Consider the following 14,226-nt stretch of genomic DNA (forward strand, 5'->3'; position numbering starts at 1 on the left):
CTCCATGAAAGACATTTCATGCCAGTGGGGCAGATGAACGTGCTACTACATTTCTCTCCGAAACAGTAGGAAATTAAATTAGATTTAATAGAGGATTTTAACTGTGACAAGATGATTGACAGGGCAGTTTAAGTGACAGGATGCACGCGACAGATCCGTCCGATAAAGATGACGAAGTAGTAGGTCTATGTCCCAGAGCTTGCCTACTCTTTTGCTACACATTCAAAAGTAAATACCTTTTCTTCACAAAAAGAGTAAAGTTACATACTTTTATGGCGTAGTGTAACTTATGGACGCAGCATATGGCTTTACACGATGACGATCGCTCTGATTGGTTTTAGGTCTATCCAATTGCGCCCAGAGGCATTTGAGCGACGTCCGTTGGTGACACCCCTTTGGAAATGAGTTATTAATAAAGCTTTGCCAGACCATAACTCAGTTACTACTGAGAATGGTCTGGTTTTAACCAGGCTACTCATGAAGTTCATTCATGAAAGTGTGTGAAAACAAGTCACCCATGTACGTCCGAGCACATGTGCACTTTGGTCAGAGCTGTAATGCGATTACGGTGTTTACATGCCTGTTTAAAGCAGCGTACACCATATAGTTTTATGTGATTGTGGTTACTACGATTGAGCTTATTCGCATTAGTTTGATCTAAGTATTGTGTTTACATGAGGTTTTATGGCAATATTGCCAAAATCCCATAATAATCACATTATGAGGGTGCATGTAAACGTAGTCAGTGTATGACATTTTGTATCAATGTGAAACTTTTCAGTTTCCTCTCCATCCATCCACCATCTTGGATGAATAATTTCACAAGCTTATTGCAGTTTATTCTGTTAGTTCCTTATTCGTAAACACTACATGTGATACTGCCTTTAAAATGTAGCCAAAACGAGATCTCTTTGAAGGCAGAATAGTTTTGCTGCCTACGTTTTGTAACAGCTTTTTGTGTTTGGGAGCATGCCTATAATGCCTTAAGGTTTTGGAACAGAGCTTTGGTGCCTTCATGGGATATTTGCCATTAAACATGCCATTTATAAAAAATAAGATACAAATTAGACATGCATGGTATGATTTATCGTTATTGATGTCGTTATTCTAAGAACGCTCAGTGTAAGTCTTAATGACAGCAGTGCAGCAGGTCCTCCATTAATGGACCATAATTACATCTGGACCTCTGCTCTGTCCACTTCTAAGGCACAGCATTTGAAATGGTCAGTGCATCTGTGTTACCATGACAATAAAATGCCATTCTCTAGTGTATCACTGTCTTGCCAGTTCTTTTTGCAGCCATTTGCCACGCTCTCAAGTAGCAATTTAGTGTAATTCCTGCTTCATCACACTGGCGAAGACGATGGATACGTGTCACAGAGGGTGCAGGTTTGTGCTTCCAGATGAAGGTCACACATATGACGTGATGGCCATGCGAGAGAGAGCACTCAGCCTGCGGCTTCTCTGAACGTTGAGCTGATCTGAAGGCCTGTCAGTGCTGATCATAAACACTGCCATCTTCCTTTTTAATTCCACACCACGTCATTTTACATTTAGCATGAGGGAGGATTCAACATTTTCCCCCAAATGAATGCAAATCTGCTTTTCTGTTTATAATAATATTAATTTGTTTACATTTATATAGCGCTTTTCTGGGTACTCAAAGCGCTTTACATATGGAAGGGGGGAGTCTCCTTAAAACACCACCAATGTGCTGCATCCACCTGGATGATGCGACGGCAGCCATAGTGCGCCAGAACGCCCACCACACACCAGTTTATTGGTGGAGAGGAGACAGAGTGATAGAGCCAATGAGTATATATGGAGATGATTAGGAGGCCATGATGATGGACCGAGGCCACTGGTCAAATTCGGCCAGGATACACCACTACTCTTTTTCAAAAGACATCAAAAAATTTGAATGACCACATTTTTTATGACCACAGAGAGTCAGGACCCCAGTTTAACGTCTCATCTGAAGGACGGTGCTTTTTGACAGTATAGTGTCCCCATCACTATACTGGGGCGTAAGGACCCACACAGGCCACAGGGTGAGCAGCACCCCCTGCTGACCTCACTAACACCTCTATTAGCAGCTAGTTTTCCCAGGAGGTTCCCTATCTAGGTACTGACCAAGCTCAGCCCTGCTTAGCTTCAGTGGGCAACCAGTCTTGGGCTACAGGGTAATATGGTTGCTGGCAATGAATGGGAAATGAAAAAATGTTGACCCATCAACAACTATTATTATAAGCAAAAACTGTATTATAGAATGATTCATTTTTTTTGTGGAACAAAGGGTTGACGTCCTTATTGCATCAAAGATGTAAAGCGGTTCAACTACCCTCCCACGAAATGATTAAGGCTGCTGACAACGGTTTAGCCCCCAGTGAGTTATTTAAAATGTGCTTTTATTTTTTCTGTTGTCTGGAGCCTTCATAAGATTTGTCTTAATGTCAGCTTTGAAAGTAGGAGACTGTGCACAATCATGCCTCTTACCTGGTTATATTGGTTAATGAATAAAACATGCAACTGAGGACATGCAACAAATGGCAAATAATAGGAACCTTAGATGTTCATTACAAACTTGCTCTCAATAAAGGAGATTTGTTAGTTGAAATGTGGCACAAATATAGACCTTTTGTGAATGTGTTTGTTTGTGTGTGTGCAGTAGACCCTTTATGAGACCTATGAGAAATGACTGTGTATTCTTCTAGTGTGTGTTGCCCTATCATACACCCGGCGCAATGCAGCAAGTGTTTTTTGCTAGTTTCAGCCCGATGCAGTTATCATTTTCACGTCCTGCGCCACGTTGTTTAAATAGCAAATGCATTTGCACCCATCAGACCATCTGCTGGTCTGAAAACGAGGTGTGTTCAGGCGCAGTTACTATTTTGAGACAACTGAAATAGACTGCAATATCTTTATTTTTTATTTTAAAGAGGCGGGTCCACAACGCGCACACACTTTGTCCTGTAGATCCGTGCCTCTTACCTGACATGCTTGCAAATTCCCCCATGTAAATAGCGAATCCACCATGGCGCGAGCGCAACTGGCTTTTAAAGGGAATGGGAGATGAGACACTGATTGGTTTATTCCACGTTACAATCAAAACACACCCATTACTCATTAAGAGAATAGGGACAACCCTTTTAGACCGTTGCGCCGGGCATGCAGACTATTTTTCCTGCCGTTAAACTAGCAAAAGTGTATTCGGACCTTAGGTGCTGCTAATGGAATAAGCGCATACTTATTCTTTTTAAGAACTACAGCACAGAACATACATCTTTACCTCTAAAAGACTGTTCACCCAAAATTTGTATTTCTGTCATTAATTATTCACCCTCATGTCATTCCAAACCCGTAAGCCCTTCGCTCATCTTCAGAACGCAAATGAAAATGAGAGCTTTCTGACTCCTCCATAGACTGCAACATCTGCACGCTGACACATGCAACTGACACAGGATCCAGCCAATACTGAGCCGGCGTTCTGGAGAAGAACCCGGAAACGCTGCTCTGTGTTAACAACGTGAACAGCGTCAGAGACTGACACGGAAGAGAAGAAACTGTTGAATGAAGTCTTTATTTTATTTTTTTTAAATGTTGTGCACAAAAATATTCTCAGCACTTCGTAACATTAAGATTGAACCACTGTAGTCACAGTGACTATTTTTTAACAATGTCTTTACTACCTTTCTTGGCCTTGAAATTGGTAATGTTGCAGTCAGAAACCTCTTGGATTTCATCAAAAAGATCTTCATTTGTGTTCTGAAGATGAGCGAAGGGCTTACGGGTTTGGAATGACATTAGGGTGAGTAATTAATGACTGAAATTTTCTTTTTGGGTGAACTAACTCTTTAAGAGGTAAAGACGTAAGTTCTGTGCTGTAGTTCTTATAAAGAGTAAGCCGGACAGACACAAAGTCTGTTCTTATTCCACTAGCAGCACCTAAGGTGTCTTATGGGGCTGTCGGATTATTAAATGGTGTTTAGAGACTTCCTCTTATCTCTCGCTGCAAGAAAAGGTGCCATTTAATCCTGTGGCTCGTTGTGAAGGATCCGAGTGCCAGTATGTACTAGCTGTCAGAGGAAATGAAATGGTAGATTTATATGAACCAGACTTTATTCACTTTGAGACACTGAACTTTTACTTTCAATTTAAAGAATAAGTTGGTCTAACTTTAAAAAAATCTATCTATCTATCTATCTATCTATCTATCTATCTATCTATCTATCTATCTATCTATCTGTCGTTCTAACAACTCTTGTATATATCAGTATTCAAAGTACATAAAGCATATACAACCTTAAAACCTTTTTTAAACTTTTTAAAAGGCCAACATGACAGTCTTGACAAACTTTCTTTTCTAGTTAAATGATACGACTTCTTTATTTCAATTAATTTTAGTTCTACTTCCCAACATTCAAATTAGAGATGCTACTCTGCTACCTCGTTTCAAATCCAGGAATTAAATTTGAATTTAAAAGTCTGATCTGTATAATGCATAATCCTTTTGTGGTCAGCCAAAAAAGAAACTTGTTGCTAAGACAGAGCTTATTTTATAGTTTAATAGAAGATTGCAAGGACATTTTTGAATATTGTGAACTGATGCACCATGCACCATAAGACCCGAAATGTGCATTACAAAGTAAAAATTGTTCTTTTTTTGTTTCATATTGATTTTAAATGATAGGAAAAAGCATCATGTTGTAGCTGCTCTGTTAAGGAGGGATGGTCAGCTCTCCTGAACATTTCTCAGTATCGTTTTTCACCAGACCTCAAAAACCTCATGTTTACAGAGGTAAATCATTCTAATCTTCACCTTCAAGACGAGTCTATAATTTAGTGTGTAATTTAGTCTGTATTTATGTGCAACTTCTTTTTGATCAGTTGCTGACTTGTTTATCTTCTCAAGTACTAAGATGTGAGGATAGCCCACGGCACCTTTCCAAACGCAAACATTGTGGATTTTGATTGGAAAGAACCGATGTGAATAACGTTTGAACATGATGAAAAACATTAAAATTTACTTTTCCTGTGGAATTTTCATTTTGTAAGCGGTGACACTAGTAATAGTCAATCCAGGCAGCAGTGAAGGAAACTAGAAGAAAATGCTGTATGATTATTTGTGGTAAATATACTAGATATGCTCCTATTAAGCAGAGATCAGTGCAGCCATACTTTATGAATTGTTTAGATGCTACTAGTGTAGCATCTGCTTTTATTTTACCTTACCTGTTGAATAATAGAAAGCAACATTTTCATATCTTGGTGTAGCAGCAGCATTTGTCATAAATATTAATGTAGGAAAGACATTTATGTCAAAACAGAAACAATCCTGCTCAAACAGCTGAAGAGTGCTGTTCGTATCAGGGTAGATGTGGGTAGTATGTTACATTAATTGGTGAGGAGAAAAGCATTTCGTACAATAATCTTGACAGAGTGTGAATAAATAGTTGTTAAACTGAGATATTGTGCTACAGCTCAAGGGTGTGATGAAGGCAGGATCCCTGAAATATCCAGACTGGAGGAATAGGACCATTTTCTTTTCTGTTGCATAATGAGTCTGGCTTAATTGGCCTGGATATCAGCATCATGTCAGTTTGACCCTTAACCACGGCTTACAATATCAACACTTCCTCCTTTACATTGTGCTGATCTGTGAGAGCATTGCACTGAACTACTACTACAGCTCTGGCTTAGATTTGAGCTGCTCTTCACAGAAAGCTGCCATATAAGCTTCAGAAGATAATGAATGGAATAGAGTGAGTATTGAATACTTTTTTAATTGAATACTTTTATTTATTTTTTGTCCATGTCACTTGGTCACTGCCAAAGAGCTGTTGAATAATTCTGTCAAATTCTTCTGTAGGAGTAAATATTTATATATATATATATATATATATTTTTTTTTTAAACAGGCTTCATTGAGATGGTTATTAGAAAATCAGAGATAAAATAATAGATTAAGTGAGGCTTAATGGGAAAAAAATGGCTGATTGAGCAAAATATCCATGTTATGATGTCCTGAAAAAAAGTCTTAATTTCTTAGATAATTTTTCTCAGTTACAAAATTGAAAGTCAGTACTGAATTAATGGCTTTGGTAATTACGTAAATGTTTCATTATTTTAAGTCGCTCCCTCCAATTATCAGAAGTTTATTCCACTTGGTAGAGTCTCACTGGCAGAGGACAATGCAGTGACCTCATATTCCCATCACGTATTTACTTTTAAATGACTTCGATTATGCTACATTTATTTTTTTATTATTATTCATGGCATCATTTAATCGCCTCTTCAAAGAGAATATTGAAGCTCCCTCGAAGAATCATCTGAAATGAAAGGATTCTCTGTTGATAAGAAACCGTGACGGATGACTCACAGATCAAATTATTTAGCTTAAAGTCAAAGATTTGAATCCTTCTGACACATCAGCCACTTTGATGATCTGTCGAGATAGCTTTCAATAAAAACATGCTCTAATTTGTTTTATCTATAACTTTGCCTTGGGGTAAAATGAGTCAGTCTTTTTCATGTTTGAACAGCTGAATGATAAATAGTTAATGACAGCTTAATGGGCTAACTGACCTACTGCACTGGCAAACTTGTGACATTGGCATCTGTAGATGTTATCTGGGGTGGTATTATTTCCCCCCAGCCTTTTAGTTGAGCTTTGTAATGAAGACAGTATTCTATAGTTATCTTCTGACAGCTTGATCCCTGCGCGACGTGTGAGTGCTATGATAGAATGACGTAAACACATTCCTGTAAAAACCAAGAGAGCAGTTCTGTTTAAAGTCACCCTTGGTAAAGTACAATATGACAAATGCATACAGAGAACGGTGGGAGAAAAATATTAGGTGCAGTAATATTTTGCCACATCAATATTCGAATTTGATTCAGGGAGTCACGATTTGCCTTAAAGACGATTCGCAGTGCATCTCAAGTTTTCATTATTTTATTTTATTTTGATTAAAATGCATTTAACTATAACAGATAACTACTGAATTTCACAGTGACAATTAAGGTTTTCAACAACATGGAGTAATTTTTTATTTTATTGTGATAAAAATGCATATTGTAAATTATAATAGAGAACTATTGCATTTCATTGGCCCTGTACTTGTACTCTGCAGAATTACAATAGATTTAATATGATCTAATATATTAGATTAGATCATATTAAATCTATTGTAATTCTGCAGAGTACAAGCACAGGGCCAATGAAATGCAATAGTTCAGATGCAAAAGCCGCTAACTTATGTTAAAGAACAGCTCTTTTCCATCCACGACAAGAATTTTTGCAACAAAAAAAAAGTACACATGGACATGTTTTGCAGAAAAAGACAATTAAACTTTGTAAATACCAATGAATTGACTTAAGTGACGTTTTTGAAAATAAGGCATTTCAATAACTGACTAATAACCTTTTCATTGCTATTAAAGTGAAATTACTCAGCCTAAACATAGTAGCCTGATTAAAAAAATGCTAATTTAAAAGAAAAAATGTCAGACAGACTGAAGCCTTCATATATACCAACATGATTATTTTATTTTATTGTTTTATTTTGATTAAAACTCATATTTGTGAACTTTAAAGGGGTGGTTTAATGCTCTTTTCACAAGATGTAAAATAAGTCTTTGATGTCCCCAAAGTGTGTATGTGAAGTTTTAGCTCAAAATACCCCACAGATATTTTTATATAGCATGTTAAATTTTGTACTTTTTTAGGGTGAGCAAAAACGCACAGTTTTTGTGTCTGTCCCTTTAAATCAGTGTTAATTTCGACATTTTTTCACAGACGAAAACGAGACGATAACTAAATAAAAACTAGTTTTGAATGACAAAAACTATGACGAAATCTATTGACATTTTCGTCAACGAATAAAAACTAGACGAAAATGTTAGATAGTGACGATTTGGAAAGCGATCCAGTCTGATGTCCTGCGTTTGTGGTAGATGCGCACATTTGTACTGTGACGTGCTGATCTACCCAGCGGCACACGAGTTGGCATGCGCTGCATATGTCTCATAAAACGTTAAAACATGTAAACGTCTGGGAGAATGAGTAGAGCAGACATGTAGATCTGAATAAGAGTGATGACGCAAAAAAGAGCTCTATTCGGTACGGTTTTCTGTGCGCACACACCCGACCCGAAGCGTGCAGCCATTCACATAGACATACAGCGCGCGAGTATGGAATTGAGCTCTCTTTCGTGTCTGAATGGACAAATACACACAACATTATGTCTAAATGTCAGTTTTGGAGAGTATTCACGTAAATTATGTCGGTTATGTCTTAAACAGTTGTGAGTGTATCGCATGTGCATCAGTGCAATTGGATCCGCATGTCATTGGACATGATCCGATGTCTTAAAGTGACAGTGAGTAATAAACCGGATGTGTCCTGTGTCCTTAATATTGATCAAGCAACAAAAGAAAAAGAGAAAAGCATTCATTGCTCATTAATAGCTTTAATAAGGATTAATTATATTTAATTCATACAAATAAATATGTCATTCTCTTAAATAAAGAATAGAGAATGATGTATGCAAGTAGTTATAAAGAATATGCATATGCATATAGCCATTCATTGAAAAGAAGACTGTGTTCTACTTAAGGAAAAGTGGTTTTATTTAATTTTAAGATTTTTTTAAGTTACAGTAGTTAAATCTGTATATGTATTGCATGTTCAAACTTTAAAATCATTCATATTAGCAGGTTAATATATGTTTTCTCCGGGAGTATATGGGTTTGGGAATTTTAGAGAAATTCTAAATTAATGCATTTCAATTTAAACCCATTATATTTTAGTCGACTAAATCTACTGTAGATTTAGTCGACTAAAATCTTATTGTATTTTGTCGACTAAAACTAAAACAATTCAGATGACTAAAATATGACTAAAACTAAATGGCATTTTAGTCAAAAGACTATGACTAAAACTAAATCAAAATTTGCTGTCAAAATTAACACTGCTTTAAATGCAAATGGGCTGCTGTTCTCGGCACAGAGGGCGGAGCTACAACAGCTTGTGTCCTTAGCAGCTTCGATTACCTCACACAGACATGCGCTGAAAATGTCAAAAACTTTGAGCCTTTTATGTTCAAACCGGAGTCAGACAAAGATGGAGAGACTCAAGAAGAAGTGACAACTAACCATTCAGAAATGTTGTCTACATGTTGATGAATTTATGTAGCTTATGTGTAGTTATCTTCTGGTTATTGATTAGCATAAATCATGTTCCCGGTGGTGGGGTTTATGTAAATTCTAGGCTTAGGTATGTCACTCACCCAGGAGGAGTGTCGTGTAGTCCCTACCAGCCATTTGTTGTAGTCCTTAAACAATTTCTGTAAAAGAAAATATCTCTCTTTGCTTTGAACTTTGAGCGTCGTAACTGTGCAGATGTTGTTTATGCTCAAACAGCAGCATTACACACTAACTAAAGTTAGAAAAGTGAAATCATAATCAACCACCCCTTTAACAGAGAACACTCTCAGAAAACATTGTGTAAAACCAGCTATTCCACAATTAAAGCTTTAGGATATCTGATTATTAATGTTCTATTTTTAATTTTTAATTGCTTTCAATTCATTACATTAATGTATTAGTTAATTGCATTTTATTGAAGTGTACAGGCATTGCATGTGAACCAGAGTTCAAACATGCAGTTTCATAAGTGAAAACCCAACTGGATACATAAATGAATCTCATTAGGCGTTGTTTGCCATGATTTAATATTTCTCCGAATTTGAAGCATATTAAATAGGCTTATTTCATATTTGCTTCAACCTCAAACTGTGTCCGGAAGCTTATTGAAGTGAGTTAGCATTACACCAGAGAGTCATCATCCATGTATGAAAATGAACTCTCTAACCTTAAAGTTAATGTCTCGACCCCTCCCTGGCCTCACGCTCGCGTACACTGATCCCAGCAGAGCACACCAGCGTCAGCCCATCGACATACACACACACACGCCTTCCTTTACGTCAGCTATGTTGTTCTTTACTGTTCTCTTGAACTTCCTCTGTTGCCATGGATACAGACACAGTGGGCTCAATATCTCCCGGCAATTTGCCTTTGTAAAGGGCATTGTGTACTCAGGATTTCAGCTGAGGCTGTGTGCCACCCCCTCCACTTCCTCTGCTGCCCAGCTCTTCAGGCAAACCCACACGCATACAGATATAGTACATTTGGTACTTAAAGCCACAAGTCAAATTCCCACTCAGGTTAGGGGCTTTCATGTGCCCTCAAATGCGAGCAAACACACCTTGTTCCTCGTGTGATGTTATCGTAGGAGACCTGAGGAACAATGCTTTGTTTATTTTCTGTTTGTAGTTCTTTGCTATGTGTATCGCAAGCTACTTGTTAATAGCGTCAATCGATACTGTATTTATAGCAGTTAATTTATGCTCTGTGGCATAAGTGTTTCTTCATCAGTCATTAGCACTGGCCCATATGGTTGTGAGGTCCTGGGGTGACACGCATGTGCCATCAGCCACATCACCTCCCATCTTGTTTGCTAAGAAGCTAGCATTAGGCAGAAAATGGAACGAATCACATCTGACACCTAGAAATGCCTCTGAAAATGTGGTGCTAAGATCCAGTTGAAGTATTTACCTCTAGTTTAAAGTATCTTCCAGCAGGGGAGTATGAGGAGGCAACGCTAAGTGTTTATGTAACATTAAGTGTGTAAATTTAACTGAAAAGTACTTGGATGTAGTCCTTAGCTGTGGCCTAGTGGTTAGGCCAACTTCTGCTTTGACATAGTGAAAAAAAACCTATACCAAAATGTATTTAAAATACATTTATTTCATACTAAGTATAGTACAAATCTATTAACATATTTACTCATGTCACGAGATTTACTGATATAAATATTATATTTAAACTTTTTTTTTTGCACAATGCACATTTCTTAATATTAAGCCTAAAATGTGTTGTAATATCACTATTAGGAAGGATAGTATGATCACTGTACTAGGGATGTGATCGATCATGAAAACGGTAATAGCCGTGACTTAAAAAAATCACAACATTGAAATTCAAGGCAGTTTAATTTGTAATATTACGCTTATGTTGCGTATCTAGATGATCTGATTAATCTCATATAGGATGCGTCATATAGAACGGGCTTCAGTTTACTGGTGTTCATTCACTCTTCAGCTTCACCTCATGCAGCTGCTATGTTTCTTTTTCGAAAACATGTATTATTGATAATCTAGCAAGCTGTTATTCTTCTAGTCATATTTTCATATTTTGATATACATATTTGCATATCATAATTTAATTTGTCAGCATTATTTTCGTTACGGTGTTTTAATTAAAATATTTTCATTGTCGCCATGACAGACTTGCCCCGCCCCCACACAAGCCCCGCCCCCGAGTACTCCCAGTCTTCAGTGTGACATGATCTTCAGAAATCATCTGATGTGCCGCCCAAGAAACATTTCTTTTTATTATCATCAATGTTTAAAACAGTTGTGCTGCTTAAAATTTCTGAGATGCATTTTTCCAGGATTATTTTATGAATATAAAGTTCAAAAGAACAGCATTTTTATTTTAAATAGACATCTTTAGTAACATTGTAAATGTATTTACTGTCACTTTTGATCAATTTAATGCATCTTTGCTCAATAAAAGTGATTAATTTATTTACAAAAAATAAAACCTTAAACTTTAGAATGTAGTTTATCAATAAAAAGATCCAAAAAGTTGTATACTAATTGTAGAGATTATACTAATTATATAACCGTCTTGTCCTTCTAATTCTGGAAGTCAAGGAGCAGTGTATGCGTAAGGGAACATCAGTCCAGAAGTCATCAGGCTTAGATGCACCCTGGCTGTGAACTTCAAGCTAAATCTCCCGGACGTTGTGTGCATGTAATCATGAAAGCTGGTTTACTGAGGAGTTGTGGTTTTATGGCAGTGTGAGAGAGCTCAACAGCATCAGGTGTCCCATCGCATGCTGCCAGTTGATCCATTTTCACAGCATTCGTCTTGGCCACATCAGGTGGACCGGGAGCAGGTGGAAGCCGGGTCTTCATTACGTTCCGTCCAGCTTGTCTCTGGCTCATGTCAGCTGTGCTCACGGCTCTCTTCTATGCCATGAGCATCCAGGTTCTCCCTCTACAAGATGCACTTGTAGGCGGCTAGCCTTAATGTGCTTTGCCAAAGACATGTTCCTGTATCAGCATCCTTGATGGTCTTTCCTACCAACCAATCCGATTTTAGGGATTTTACAACATTAATATCAACCATTCAGCAAATCAGTCGATTTGCTTTCAAAATCCAAGCAAATTTATTTCACAAAAACGGTACACACACACACACACACACACACACACACGTACTTTACTTAACATACACATAAATTGTAAGAATATCACTAACACTGATGAATAAACAGTATAAGGTAAGGCTATTAAATTGAAGTCAAAGTTAGTAAGTTGTTATGAGCCGCCACAGTCATTTAAAACAATACAAAATAACAAGAAATTGAAAATAAATTGGTATTTTGGTGTTATGGAAACTACAGTTACCATGGTAAATACACAATTATAACATGAACTGTTAATGAAACGCATGGAAACTGAATAGAATGAACATCATACCTGCTTGTAATTTCATCTGCTCTTTATATATAGTGAAGTGATATACAGGAAAGTTTGTTTTTCTGAAGTGAGAGACTTTTTTTTATTTCGTAACAAGTTAAGAAAATAAACATTAGAATAATGACAGACATGTAGTCTGACAACATCTCATCTGAGAGCAGGATCCGGTTTTTCAGGTGAATAACGTGTGTGTTTTTTTTCTCAGGCACTCCTTTAAACTCTATCTGACAGAAGAGTCAACAGCTTTCATGCACATCTTTCAAAATAAGTCATTTAGAATGATGTTTTTGTTGTTCATGTTGTCTTTTTAACTGCACACTCCACGACCCACTCAAAAACGGTCTTGCAACTCACGACCCACCGGTTGAGAAGCACTGCTCTAAAGTATTTCACTGTCTTGATGTATTCCCAGGACTTTTTTCTAAGCAATTTAGAGCGAATGGAAATGTCATGGATGTTCATTGGTCAAATGTAGTGGGAACACGGTTTTAGGAAATAGGTGTCTTTGTCACATGCTGATCATCCCAGTCTTAAAAGATTTGCATGAGACACACTGACTGCCAAATTCAGTGAGGAAAAGATACTCATGTGGTGAGAAAGATGTGCTTTTGGTGCCGAGGGCATCTCATACCCTCTGTCTGCTCACTATTGGTGACAAAGTGTTGAGAATGTCCAGAGCACATGTTTTAATTGCAGTGAGATTTTGAATCAGAAGCGTGGGATGATATCAATATCACAGTATGTTTAAGTTTATATTAAACTTGCTCATACTGACTCATTTATATTAACTGACGGTAGAGTGAAACTTTTTTTTGTACACTATTAAAATAGATAGATGATAGATGGATGGCTATATATTTTTATAAAAAATACAGTAAAAACAGTAGTATTGTGAAATATTATTACAAATTAAATACAACCATTTTCTGTTTATATTTTAAAATGTAATAGTAAAATTCCTGTGATGGAATTTTCAGTATAATTACTCTTCAGTGTCACATGATCCTTCAGAAATCATTCTAATATGATGATTTGATGCTCAAGAAGAATTTATTATTATCCATATTGAAAGCCGATGTGCTGCAAAATATTTTGGAGGAAATATAAAGTTCAAAAGACTAGAATTGATTTGAAGTATAGTTTTTTTGTAATAATACAAAAGTCTTTACTGTCATTTTGATCAGTTTAATGCATCCTTGCTGAATTAAAGTATTAATTTATTTCCGAAAAATATCTTTACGACTTATTTTCTCTTAATGAAATTATAGTTTTTTTTTTTATCCAACCCATATCCAAAAGTGCACATTGTGAACACGGTACATACCATCAAAGTGGCAGGTCCTAAATTATGATCCAGCCGAGTTTGCCGTTTTTTTTAAGCCCTATTCTCATGGAATTAGTATTATCTGTGGACCTTGTGTGTTTTAGAAATTACCCCCCACATTTGAAGTCCGTGTGGCGCATTCACACGGGATAAGCGAAGCCTGTGATTTTACTAGAATTTACAGACTTATCTCCTGGATATGATGTAATATCAGAATTTTGGATAGGCTATTGCTTGGAAATGTCTTATCATTATAGGTCTTTAGAAACAGAAGAATGTTCCTTACCACAT

At 36.8% G+C, this 14,226-nt stretch overlaps 1 protein-coding gene across 3 annotated transcripts in view; it reads left to right on the forward strand.

Annotated features, from left to right (window-relative positions):
- The window catches only part of adgrb3 (adhesion G protein-coupled receptor B3), a 179,977-nt gene that overhangs the window by 144,321 nt on the left and 21,430 nt on the right, over positions 1 to 14,226 (forward strand). The gene's annotated exons all lie outside the window — the stretch shown is intronic.

Source organism: Leuciscus leuciscus (assembly GCF_965113295.1).
Source record: "Leuciscus leuciscus genome assembly, chromosome: 22".
Classification (NCBI taxonomy): domain Eukaryota; kingdom Metazoa; phylum Chordata; class Actinopteri; order Cypriniformes; family Leuciscidae; genus Leuciscus; species Leuciscus leuciscus.